This window comes from Lissotriton helveticus, chromosome 4_1, assembly GCF_964261635.1.
Source record: "Lissotriton helveticus chromosome 4_1, aLisHel1.1, whole genome shotgun sequence".
Taxonomy (NCBI): domain Eukaryota; kingdom Metazoa; phylum Chordata; class Amphibia; order Caudata; family Salamandridae; genus Lissotriton; species Lissotriton helveticus.
Window position 1 is genome coordinate 1,082,827,921 of NC_136063.1, and position 14,059 is coordinate 1,082,841,979.

Sequence of the window (14,059 nt, forward strand, 5' to 3'; positions counted from 1 at the left end):
AACTCTCAGCAGCTTGTCTAGCGTAAGTGGCTACGCATTAAGAAAGGTACCAGGGTCTCCAACGGAGAATATGTCGTTTTCAAAGCCCAAGAAGGTCGAAGAAGCGTAGTGTAAAACATTGAATTACTAAAAGATCTGTTATCAGCTTTTAGGCCAAAAGTTAATTGCACACTCTATTGTTGGAAAACACGTGCACAGTTATCATAATTACTTTCTTTCGCTGCAGCACTGTAGTATGTACAGTGCTGCGTAAATAGTTTTTCACAAACCAATATTATACAAAATAAAAAAACTTAAAGGAGGGGTTAATAAGCAGTTTAAAGGCTGGCGGCCGATTAAAAAAAAAAAAAAGGAGAGAACACAACACGCGTTTCGGCGTTAAAGCCTTTGTCAGGTGAAACTGTCTCAACTTTCTCTAAAAAGGTACAGAAAATAAACACAATCAACTTTTAAAACAAACTTAGCTACAACACATTTCTGACCTGATCCTATGTTTCTCCTTTAAGTTTTTAAATTTTGTATGATATTGGTTTGTGAAAAACAATTTGTGCGTCTTGACATTTATATGCAAAAAGAATTATAAAAAAAATAAATCTATATTTGATATATGTGATGAAATTATAAAGTATATACAATTGAATAAAGATAAATAATTTCATATCAAAAGAACAAGTGTTTTTAGTAATTCTATGCGTAAACAATTTTAATGTGCACTGTTTTCACATAAATTAAGGCCTGATTTTTTTCCATTGTAAAAGTAATATATATCTTATGTTTAGCTTGTTGTTTACCCCAGCTTAGAGTTTAGTTAACACGATGGTTCCCCCAAATGACTCCCAGTTATATGAAAGTCTTATGAATAAAATTAAAGCATGGTATCTGCAGTTAAATTACAGAAAAGAAAATCAAAACTTTGACAAAAACGGGGCAGAGAGAATCTAGTTGAATTAGTTTACGCTAAAAATCCTATGTCCATATTTCTTACCATGAATATTGAGAACCGTGTTGACAAAAATAATCTTCTGGTTAGAACGTTTGGCAGTAAATATATTTTATTTTGAGTTCAGATGTAGGAAGCAAGTAGGTGTAGCTGCCGGGTGTATCCACTAGCAAGCCAACTGCTACACAAACAAAACCACTGCACTACGCACACATTCCACACTCCATGCATGTACATTTTACACAGATTTCATTTACCCATTATGCTCCGCAATATGCCAAACCATGAATTCCCTACTCAACTACACACAAGAAAATAGTAGTCTAAAACTGTACAACTAAAAGCTAACTCAACACATCCGTATACTTAAATGGCTTACTGCATTTTCTTTCCCATTTTTTAATGGTACACCATTTGGGATACTTTGTGCCTTACCAACATACCGCGCAGCATCTTCTCTGGTCTCAAGACTTTTTCATAGGCACTCTGCTTGTCATTGCCCAAACTCAGCTCCTTGTGCGCACTGTTAACCACTCCATCAGATGCCGCACACACGCCTTTGCCCCCATTAAAGCAGTACTCTCCCAAATTCAACGAATGCCTATCCTGGACTAAGAGAGCTGTCATCAAACCTCCATAATTTTTTTGGGGGGCTGAGACCACTTTGTGCTCCCATTGGCAGCGGTACCCAGCTTATTAATACTCCCACATGCACTGTAGGTAAATCTTTACCCTTATCTCAATGTTTTCCAAAGATTTGCTTCTTCATGATCTCATGGTACCACTTCATTTCCACATCTTCTGGGAATTTCATTTCTTGGTATTGAATAAGGCACCAACTCTGTTTTCAGCATCTATGAAGGAATTAAAATGGTGATTTGCCCATGCCAGGGGGTCGCAGTGAATGATAACACGGTCACCTGCATTGCTTTTCTCGAACACAACCTTCACTTGAGTGTTAATTGTACTGATTCCTTAACTATCCTATTGAAACACTCAATTTGTCCATTAGCCTCTGGATGGTGTAAAGCCACACTTGTGTGTTTATGGCTCTCGGGGGCTGTCCTGCTTTGCACTCCCAAAACAGCACTTTCACAAGGAGGCACAAACATGGCAAAAAAGAAAACTCCTGGAAAGGGGTTTGACTCTCATAAAATGAGACACATCAAAAGACTGTTTTCAGAATAAAGTGTGGGGTTTTATTTGTTCAACACTCTAACAGAAAGGCTTTCCCAGATGTCTAATGAAACAACGTGTGTATGTCTGTGTAGATATATATTGTCAGGGGTAGTAAGCGCTATATAAATGCAATTGCAATATTATAAATATGAATATAATATAATGCAATAATACCACACAAGTGAAATGCAACTGAGGGCATGTCACGGCCAATAGTAAAAACTTCATAAAACATCCCAATGTACAACATAATGCACATTTGTGCACCACTGCCTATATTATCACAGACTTCATTTACCAATGTACAACATATAGCACATTTGAGCACTACTGCATACAACACTAAACTCTGCGAAAGAGAAGTACATTCCATACCTTTCTCTCTCTCATGCTTTCAAACGTACATCCCACACGCTCTGTTCCTGGCAAGGCTGTAAAAAGCAAACATTCTCACTCTGAAGCTACAAGGAGGCATGAAATGCAATTGCAAAGTGGATTAAAACACATACAATCAATTAAAACAATGGTAGTCAAAGGTCACCAAGTGATCCCAAAACATGGGAGTGCCTCTGGCACTACAGGGACACACTTTGCGTTTTAGCCGGCTTGAATTGTGTACCTTTATCTATTACTAGTTTTTCTGGTATGCCTTTGCGGCAAAAACATCTTCCAAAAAATGTATGTCCACTACCCTCAATTTCAATGCCCACGGTTCCCACCTCTGGCCATTTTGAAAAGAAAGTAATCAGTTCACAGTAATACACATGAATCTTTCTTGGATAAAATGGGAAATGGGCCCATTACTCCAAAGTCCTTCTGAACAACTGGAGCACTATGCACCTGTGCAGATTTCCACTTACCTGGCATTATCTCGCCCACTTTTCATTTGTCCCATCTGTCTCCGTATGAAAATTAAGTTGTGCTGTTCCTGAATGATCTAGAATTGAGCAATATACAAAGGACAGTAGGCTACTGAGTCAAAGAGCTGGGAATCAATTTCTTTGGAATGTAATGCCCTCACACACCCAGTTGGGTGTCATGTTTCATCTCCGGGCTGCTCCTCGTCTGGCCAGCATTGCAATGCCTGACAGGCTCCCAATAAGGGGCACTTTGGCGGAGATCATTTTCCAAATAGCCGTTTGGTGCCGTGGGGGTGAGAGATTTAGTGAGTGTAGATGAATAAGTGGTGTGCGATGTTTATGTGAGTTAAAACAGGATTGGGAGTACCAGCAAAAATAACTTTGTTTGTGGGGTCTCCTACTCTTATTAAAATAAAGAGGAAAGGCGCAATGCTAAGTTAATGTCTTAGGTGTGGCGCTCTTCCATGTGGTTGGTCAACATGTTTCTTCGCAATTCTACAAGTCTAGAGGCGATTTGTCAGGATCTAAAGTAAAAAAAAAAACTATCTACACTAAGGTGGACTGGAAAATAATAAGCAATTCATGTTTGGGATTTAAGCCACCATGACATACTCTGTCTAATGGCTGGCAGTAGTAGTTCTACCTAATATGGAGAGAAGATCACATATTAATGTATGATGTCAAAGAAATATCACAAGTATCAAACACTACTGTCCTATTCCCTGTGTCTAAATCACAGCACACAGTGGTGAGGTGTTACAGGCATAATAATACCAGGTGCCAAATATTGAAGTGGCCACGTTATTGCTCGTGTGTAGTGACCAAATCCGTGTATTAACAACCAAAAACTGCAGAAAGAGCACAAGACTCACCCTAATTGAATTGGGATATACTACTGCTTCATCAATCCCCGGCAGGTCAATATATGAAGCACTTCCCCATATACAGGAGTATGCAGATAAAAAGGAACAGTTAAAAGCTGCCAGGTTGCGGAATTAATAGCGTTTTAATTGAATAAACTAGAGGATTAGATATGTGGGCCTCCTTAAAACATATGCTGACATGCTCCAACATCACACTATCTTGCTCATAGAGAAGTGCCCATCATTCAGGGGTAGTTCATTAACATTGCCCACAGCATTAAAAAGTGATCCCAGCTATATTGGAACTACACAAGTTTCATATTTGTTACTGAAGTTGGGCTAAAGAAACAAAAAAGGCAGAGGAGGTAGGGAAATGTCCACCTAGTTGGATGTTTTAAACTGGCTGGGAACCCTTTAACAGGGGTTGGAGTGCAGAACATCAACAGACCATAAAGGTTGACATAGTATTCACGTTTGCGTAGTACGCAATGTGTCCAAGGACCTACCCACTGCTGCCGGGACCGGGAGGTAAGGTGTAGTGAAAAAGCCTGGTTTAAATACCCATTGCTCCTCCTCGTTAACTCCTGATTGCTCCCAGCTGCTGCTGGATTGCTCGCGTGAGTGAGGACGGCCATTGTTCTGTTCTCTATACTGCGGGCGCCATCTTGGAGTGGGTACCCTAACATGAGGAGCTTTCAGTTTCTACATATAAAGGCTATGTAAACAACCCAGATCAGGTACAGGGTTTTGGAGGTTGTGGAATTAATAAAATAATCGACCGCCCAGGCTTGCGCCTAATTTTTAAATAAAAAGTATATACATGGTGAGCTGACGTGAGGCTACTGAAGCTATATATTGTTCTGCCCTGCACTATGTGAAATGCAGATAGGAGAGTAACCTAATAAGTTATATGTCGAGAGTTCATAAGGGTAATCTTAGTTGGCAACCGTCGTGAGTTTGGTGTGTCCTCCGCTCATGGTAAAGAGAAGAAAAGGAGGATGGGGCCATTTTTCTTCTCTTTACCATCTATATATACTATATGCATTTCACATAGTGCGGGGCAGAACAATATATATCTTCAGTAGCCTCACGTCCGCTCACCATGTATATACTTTTTATTTAAAATAAGGCCGAAGCCCGGGCGATCGATTATTTTATTAATTCCACAATGTCCAAAACCCTGTACTTGATAGAGGTTGTTTCCATAGCCTTTTCAGATGTAGAAACTGAAGGCTGAGCACCTGCTTCCTGTCGCTGCATTTCATCACAGGAAATTTTACCAGAAGCTGGTGAAAAGCTGCACCAACTGCCCCCCTCCGCCCCCCCTAGTCGAGCCCTCCTCCCCTTTAGTGTACAGTGCACCTTCCTTATTTTGACCTCAAACCAGGAAGGGCGAGTTTATTAAAAATCTTTTGCCTTTATGACTAATCGTACCGCAAGAAGGCTTGTTGTTTCTGTGTTACTGTCACATGGTGCCTTTTCATTTTATACTGATGATTAAATCTATGTTTAGGGTTGATCAGGGTTGAATATATGATGAAAACAAACGTCAAAGAATAACAAAGCCCCCCCCAACATTTTTTATTAAATAAATATATATATATATATATATATATATATATATATATATATTTTTTTATTAACATCATTAATAGAGCATTTGACACTGTTTGTGACGATAGGGTACCTAATTTTAGTACATTTTGTGAGATCTATGTAGGAAGGTGGATACCGGACTATGGCTACCCCAGATTTTTATGCCTAGTGTTTAGCTGGTTTTCGACTTAGTTAGCCTGGGGCCCTGATTAACAGGATCCCAGGCCATCTGCTCTCACTGTAAAATGGACTCCATGTACTTTAGGTACATCTCCAATTGGATATTGGGTCACCTTATGAGCCCCTGTATAGTGTACCATAGGTACCCAGGGCATAGGTGCATCCAATGCCTACGAGGGGCTGCAGCATGAATTATGCCACCCCTGGCTGGCCATCCAAATTGGCACAACTGGGGCAAGGTGGTGTAATCACCCTTTGCTTTATATATAGTATACCTATATCTAAGTATATATATATTCACTGAAAAAACCATAGGTTATAGACCATATATAGTTAGGAATTAGCATTTACAAAACCTTGAAAATTCACTGAAAAAACCATAGGTTAGAGACCATATATAGTTAGCTGGACATTTTATTGACATAAAACCAATGAAATTCCATATATAGTTAGTTGCACTAACTATATATCGCGCACCCGCAATCCACTGCTGATGATGTCACATATTACATCATTCATGACATGGTCAGTGACATCACTGATGACATCTCAAATGACATCACTGATGACATCACTGATGACAACATCCAGTGACTGTATGTTTCTGTAAAGTTAAAATATGTCTTACATATTGAAGAATGAGTGGATGTATAAGTGTCTGGATGAAGGATTTAGTAGGTGCATGACTGACTGTATGAGTGAGTGATTAAATGTGTCTCACTGAGTGCATGGGTTAGTGACTAAACTGTCTTAATTTGTGCATCATTATGTCTGTTGTTCTGTAAACTGCTGCATGTGTTGATCAGTAGCTATATGAGTAACTATATGGGTTATTGATTGATTGCCCAAGTATTTGTATGGGAGACAGAGTGTGTGTGTGGCTAGCTGGGAGGTGTGTGACTCTGTGCAGATCAATGTGTACTTGTATCAATGATTGTATAAGAAGGTAAGTATGTGTTAGTATATGTTTGAAAATGTAAGGTGCTCTATGTTTAACTGTATAGACAAGAAAATGGAAGTGTCATTGATTCTTTACAGGACTGACTAGGTGTGTGAGTAACTCCATGGATGAGTGGCAGACTGTGAGTGTCTGTATAGGTGTATGAGTGCATATGATAGTGTTGTAAAGATGAGTGATTGTATGTATGAATGATTGTATGGGTGAATGAGTGAAGGTGTGTGTAGACGTAGCAATCAGTGAGTGCGTACGTAGTAACTAGTATTGGTGTGTCAATGGTTTCAAAAATTATACTCTGTATTTAACACTGGGTGAAACAGAGGTTATATTAAAATGTGAGGAGATGCATTGTACTGTCACATGAATGATATCATCAAAGATGTGGTCATTGATGTCAAATGAGATGTCATCAGTGATGTCATCAGTGATGTCACTGACCATGTCATGAATGATGTAATATGTGACATCATCAGCAGTGGATTGCGGGTGCGCGATATATAGTTAGTGCAACTAACTATATATGGAATTTCATTGGTTTTATGTCAATAAAATGTCCAGCTAACTATATATGGTCTCTAACCTATGGTTTTTTCAGTGAATTTTCAAGGTTTTGTAAATGCTAATTCCTAACTATATATGGTCTATAACCTATGGTTTTTTCAGTGAATTTTCAAGGTTTTGTAAATGCTAATTCCTAACTATATATGGTCTATAACCTATGGTTTTTTCAGTGAATTTCAATGGTTTTTTAATAGCAAATATCATAAGCTGTCGAATGTCAAGTACGTGGTAAGTAAAAACATTTTCGTGTTTATGCACACTGATCTGCTTTGAATGCTGCCCCCCACCCCTCATTTCTATTAGGAGTACTCTCTCTTTGCAGATAGTGAAGGGTAGTTAACGCAGGCCTTTGCCCCCGTTGTAATCCGTCGTGCCTGCTTCTCTCTCCATTTGATTGATTGTTCTCTTTGGTTCATTCTCTATTTACAAACAAGCACAGAGTCGCAATACTCTGTTTAGTCTTTGCAGATAGCGAAAAATCGTGTAAAAAAACAAAAGGAATCGAGCAAAATCAGTAGGCCACTAATGGGATCTCTTTTTGACCTCGCTAAAATAGAAACATTAGGAACAACCTGTTGAAAATAGCAATGTGTATGTACATAAGCGGCGTTCATTTGTGTTCACAGTACCCCTTGTTGATTGTTTGAATCGAGCATTGAATTGTTCGAAGTTGGTTCTCTTAAGAATCTTCTCTGCCTGCAAACAAGGAAGAATAGGAATATTCTCTCTCCCTTTGCAGATAGTGAAGGGTAGGTAACGCAAGCCTTTAACACGTCGTACCTATTTCATTCCTCATTGATTGATTGATTGTCCGAACATTGACTGTTTGGGAATTAGTTCTTTTTGGAGGTATTCCCTGTTTGCAAATAAACGTAGGAAAATCTTTGCAAGTAGTGAAAGGGTAGGTAATGCGGACCTTTCTCCCCCGTTGTAATCTGTCATGCCTATCTACTCCCCACTGATTGATGCACCTGTTTCACCCGGACCATTTACTAGAGATATCTGGCCCAACAAGAGAGCAACCCTAGTGAAAAGGACATATGCAATAATAACGAAGTGATCACTGTATCCTGTTAACAGAAACTTTAGCATGAAACAACCTGGAAAGAAAAGAATAGGAAAACGAAAATCAGTAGGCCACTGATGAACTTTTTATTAAATAACAAACAAAGAAACGATAACAATACGTAATGATAAAACCTATTATTGTCCTAGAAACAAGAAACGTTAGAAGTAAGCCCGTAATAAGAAACCTGAAAACATCGCCCCTCACTGCCCCAAAACGTGTCTGTCCCACCGCCTGCCACGGTCAAATAACGGCAAACTGGGAAAGATAGAAGTCAGCAGACATCCGCCCCATTCTAGAAACTTCCAAAGGGCAACAGGTTTTCGGCTACGCCCAGCCGGAAGCAACACATATAAGGCAGGTCCTGCTGCCACGCCTCGGAGATCTTCACGTAGGGTGTAGCCGGAGGAGAGGCCGAGGCCAGCGGGACCCGGCCAGGGGGATTGACAACACTGGAGAGTTTTAGGGGGGGGAATGTCCGTGTCCTCGACCCTCCCCTCTCTCTCCCAGTCCGGCCGCGGTGGCCCTTGAGAGTTGCAGGTTGTCCCTCCACACTCTCTCCCGGTCCGGCCACCAACGGCCGGGGCCGATGGGATCCGGCTGCAGCCGATAAACCAAGGAACCCGTTCATGGGGCCAGAGCAAGGGGCGTCCGGCCGACATCCACCGGAAGCCCGGCCCGAAGACGGACGGGACACTTCTTCTTTCTTGAATAATGGCTGCGACAACACTGGGGGGGGGGATGTCTTGCACATGCCTCCGACCCCCCCCCCCCCCCCCTCGTCCTCATCGCCTGGTCCGGCCATAACAAATCTCAAGCGAGACGCCGTGGGGTGCACTGGGAGGGAGAGACGGTGCGAACAGGCCTCTCCCGCCTCCCCAGTGGAGGCTTCCCACCTGCACCCTCAGCGCTCCAGGCGCCCGGAAAAGGGTTCTTCCACTGTGGCGATGCTGCAACGTCTCACCCGGCAGGGTGGAGCCCGTCCGCTCATTTAACCCGCGCGATCGCCAGTAGCTACCGAACTCTCAAAATGGCGATCGACGTGGCAAGAGCGGGCCCAGCATAAAGAAATGGCCCAGTCACTGGTTGACTCCACCACAGTAGTCCTCCACGACCTTGAAGATTCTAGAGGAGCCGCGGGAGTCTCCGACCCCCGCAGACACCCCCGATGGGGAATGACTGCCATGATCGCCCGTGGAGTGACGAAACTGTATCCGCGGGACGTCGGCGCTCCCATGCTGGCGCCAGCCTCACTTTGAATTACTAGAATCCTGCAAACCTCAGTTCCGGTGAAAGCACACTGTGACCCGGTAGGAAAAATTGTTGCACCCCCTCCCCTTTTTGACTGATAGTTCAAACCACCGATCCTTTCCTTTGCCCTTTTACCAGAACTTTGGACTGCCTCCCCCTCTTTTACATTTTCTAGAGAAAACAAAACATTAACCACTACATTAGCATAGCAGTTGACACCAGAACTGTTTTCAAATTGAAAACCAACAACATCTTCAACAGAATCCTTTTTGTTTCTGCTGTGACCCTGCTACAGCACAGGCATTGTCCCCAGCAGTAATTCTGCAATGCCGGTAAAAATACCTGTGGTGCCTACTGGACTCACTCACCCCCGCGGCGCCCCACGCCGTTATTTGCTGGGCGGCAACTTACTAGACATCACCTTTGTGCCATCTAGATTTCAGCGCGTTCTGCTGCCTTGGAACTATTCGCACAACAGACTGCTACTGACGACCCACCCCCAGGCAACATCTTCTGAATTTTTCATAATTTGAAAGAACTAGTAACATGTCCTCATCAGGAATTTCCTCATGAAAAGTCTGCAATGATGATTCTTGTAACTCTATGGTCTCCAAACATTCGATAAATTCGCCATCAAGAGATTGATCAAAAAAATCATTCAAGTCATCTCCTCCTTGTGAGAAAATGTCATTATTGGTGCTGTCAATTTCAATAAATGTATTGGATAATTCAAAAGAAATTGCCACGGTCTCTTCGTTGTTTAAATGTTTTTACTGTTTTTCTTTTGTTTTATATATTTATAAGTTATTAAAGTTTTATAATCCTACTACTTTGTTGGAGTGCTATATATTTTTAATGTGACACATAAATGTAAAAACTTTGATGTACAAAGAGTCATCCCTGGAATCTTCCGCTTCAGGCTCGGTCCCCTCCCCAATCACAATACAGGATGGTTTTCAGATAGTAGGAACACGTGTGGTGTGACGGATCTCATCGGGTGTGGGCCTTGATCTACTATAACTCCTTTGAAGAGGGGTGATTCTTTACAGCTGGGGCCATAAACTACATCTGCAGGGCTAGCTGATAGCCTGGACAATCGGACACAGAGGAAGAGGAGTGTCAGAGGGTGCGGTAGTGAATAGGGCGAAAGGGAGGTGTCGGGCGGGCACAGAGTGTGATTCTCAGGGAAGAGCAGCGCAGATGGGGAGAGGTTTATTGCCCATGCATAACACAGAGAGCGGGGGTGACCAGTGCCTGGGGAAGATGCTTGCGAGGGTGGGGAGCCATGCTACGAATCGACAGCGTGCAGAGAGTGGGTCTGGTCAAGGCATCTAAAATGGCTGCCGTGCACGACAAAAGTGTGGCATTTCAAAAAAGGCAAGATGGCGCAAACAATGTTTTTCAACACTTCCTCATTTCCTTCGAATCGAACGTTAACAGACGTTGGTGCATATTACCAAAGTTAAGCGATATTTATCGCTAACGATGCTTACCAACGAATTTTTTACCGCTAAGCATCGTCAGAAATTATCGAAGATAAACCTTGCTATTATCAAGGTTTATCGCAAATGCGATAAAAAAACGACCGCAATGCATTAATATCGCTGAAAACTCAGCGATATTCATGCATTACCGAGCTAATGCTCTTAGCCATGTTATCCACCTCCCATTGGATAACATGGCTAAGAACTGCTCAGGGCAGGTGTTAGTTTTTGGAGATATTCGCGTTTAGCGCGAATATCTCCAAAAGTTGGTAATAGGAGATATATATCTTGCATGTTGTAATGCAAATTATTGTGGTATATGGAACTCATACCATAATCTCTCAGGAAAGCAGAAACTGATCCTTTTGGGACCGCCTGAGAAGGTCTAGGGGGTGAGGGGTACTCTACTTTGCCCCCTTTTCACGTTCCGAACTATTTTATTTTACTCTCTTCTGTAATTGCACAAAATAGCAGCGATAAGATGCATCAGAGACACACAGTGAGAGAAAGGAGGCCGGAGATGAAGAAGAGATGTCAAATACACATTGGAGATAATATAGTGGGAGAAGGGAAGTAAATATGAGTAAACTTACCATGTAACATAAAAATGTTGCACTCTATACTATAAGTCTCATTTTATACTACAATCACTTCGCTACAACCTCATAAATTAAAAATAAAAATGAATAATGTCTCAAACAATTTTTGATTTCTAAATATAAATTTATTCTTCTGAATTTTCTAAATTTGAAAGAACTAGTAACATGTCCTCATCAGTAATTTCCTCTTCAATCATCTCATCTGGAATCTCCTCATTAAAAGTCTGCAATGATGATTCTTGTAACTCTATGGTCTCCAAACATTCGATAAATTCGCCATCAACAGATTGATCCAAAAAATCATTCAAGTCATCTCCTCCTTGTGACAATATTTCATTATTGGTGCTGTCAATTTCAATCAATGTAGTGGACAATTCAAAAGAAATTACCACGGTCTCTTCATTGTGAGCCATTTTATTTTCAAATTGCTTGCTGTAAATTGCAGAAAAAAATAATCACTTTCATTTATCGTTTTTAGTAATACATAATATAAAACTAACTTTATCAAGTATTTAGTATAACAGAAGGACTGCAAATAAATAACAGAAAACATTTTTCAAATTATCTTCAAGTGTACAACATAGTTCCCCATACAAATTAACAACTCACCTTTTTAAAAGTAGCAGAAGTGTTAGTACTGTGTAAATCAAACACCAGAAATTCACCACCAAAAATTCCTCACAAATGTACCTCAGACAGTAGTATCACAAAATGGCTGTGGTTTCCTCTCATTTGAGATATATACATAACCAATTAACTTTCATCACACACAAATACAAAACCAAAGTAACATTTTAATTGGTTCTAAATTTCAACACTTTCAAATGTGTTTTCCCCATGCAATTTTCCATAGGACATTTACATACGTCTACAGCCTGAATGGCTGAACGGAATTACACCAAACTTGGCAAAATGGTACATCAAACCTAAGAGGTCAGGAAGGATCTACTATGCCCCCTTATGGTCATTTGCCCCTTCGCTTTGGCCTCCTCTTGTCTCTCGATCCTACCGAGAGACAAGATGGCGGCCGCTACGGACTGTTTGGAATGTTCACAGACGCCGGAGAACCAATCAGCTTCGCTTCACAAAGCTCCGTACCGCGAAAAGTACGCGAAGCGGAGCGCTGTTACAGGTATATATCTTTTTTTGAACGTTAATTTCTCAAAATCCACTGGAGCACATATATTGAGACCTAGCAAAGGCACATCGGGCTACCAGTCCCTAATATTTTGCCAAGTTTCGTGCAAATCCATTCAGCCGTTTTATTATAATTTTTTTTTTTTGCCCCGCGGGGCCCTTTTAAAACCTCCACATCAAACCTAGGGGGTCAGCGAGGATCTACTATGCCCCCTTATGGTCATTTGCCCCTTCGCTTTGGCCTCCTCTTGTCTCTCGATCCTACTGAGAGACAAGATGGCGGCCGCTACGGACTGTTTGGAATGTTCACAGACGCCGGAGAACCAATCAGCTTCGCTTCACAAAGCTCCGTACCGCGAAAAGTCCGCGAACCGGAGCGCTGCCCGGTCCGCTGTTACAGATATATATCTTTTTTTGAACGTTAATTTCTCAAAATCCACTGAAGCACATATATTGAGACCTAGCAAAGGCACATCGGGCTACCAGTCCCTACAATTTTGCCAAGTTTCGTGCAAATCCATTCAGCCGTTCGGGCTAAAAGTGAGGCCAACCGCCCTATGGGAAACTCAATGTTAAAAACACGTTTTGGGACCCCCCTTTTTTCTCGACCCCCCCTGGACGAACCCCCCCCCAATTTTCAGGGGCTGCTCAGAAACAAAATGTGCCATTTTCCTGAAAATTTCAGCCAATTCCGTCCACAAACGCCAAAGTTATTAGACATAGAATTTTCAAAAAACCCATAGAGAAAAAATCCTAACTATATATACCTACTGGCGACCGCCAGTAGGTAATATATATATATATTAGACATAGAATTTTCAAAAAACCCATAGAGAAAAAATCCTAACTATATATACCTACTGGCGACCGCCAGTAGGTAATATATATATTATATATATATATATATATATATATATATATATATATATATATATATATTACCTACTGGCGGTCGCCAGTAGGTATATATAGTTAGGATTTTTTCTCTATGGGTTTTTTGAAAATTCTATGTCTAATAACTTTGGCGTTTGTGGACGGAATTGGCTGAAATTTTCAGGAAAATGGCACATTTTGTTTCTGAGCAGCCCCTGAAAATTGGGGGGGGGGTTCGTCCAGGGGGGGTCGAGAAAAAAGGGGGGTCCCAAAACGTGTTTTTAACATTGAGTTTCCCATAGGGCGGTTGGCCTCACTTTTAGCCCGAACGGCTGAATGGATTTGCACGAAACTTGGCAAAATTGTAGGGACTGGTAGCCCGATGTGCCTTTTGTAGGTCTCAATATATGTGCTCCAGTGGATTTTGAGAAATTAACGTTTCAAAAAAGATATATATCTGTAACAGCGGACCGGGCAGCGCTCCAGTTCGCGTACTTTTCGCGCAACGGAGC

General features: G+C 41.4%; 1 protein-coding gene across 1 annotated transcript in view; it reads left to right on the plus strand.

Annotated features, from left to right (window-relative positions):
• The window catches only part of CLPTM1L (CLPTM1 like), a 1,937,019-nt gene that overhangs the window by 946 nt on the left and 1,922,014 nt on the right, over window positions 1-14,059 (plus strand). The gene's annotated exons all lie outside the window — the stretch shown is intronic.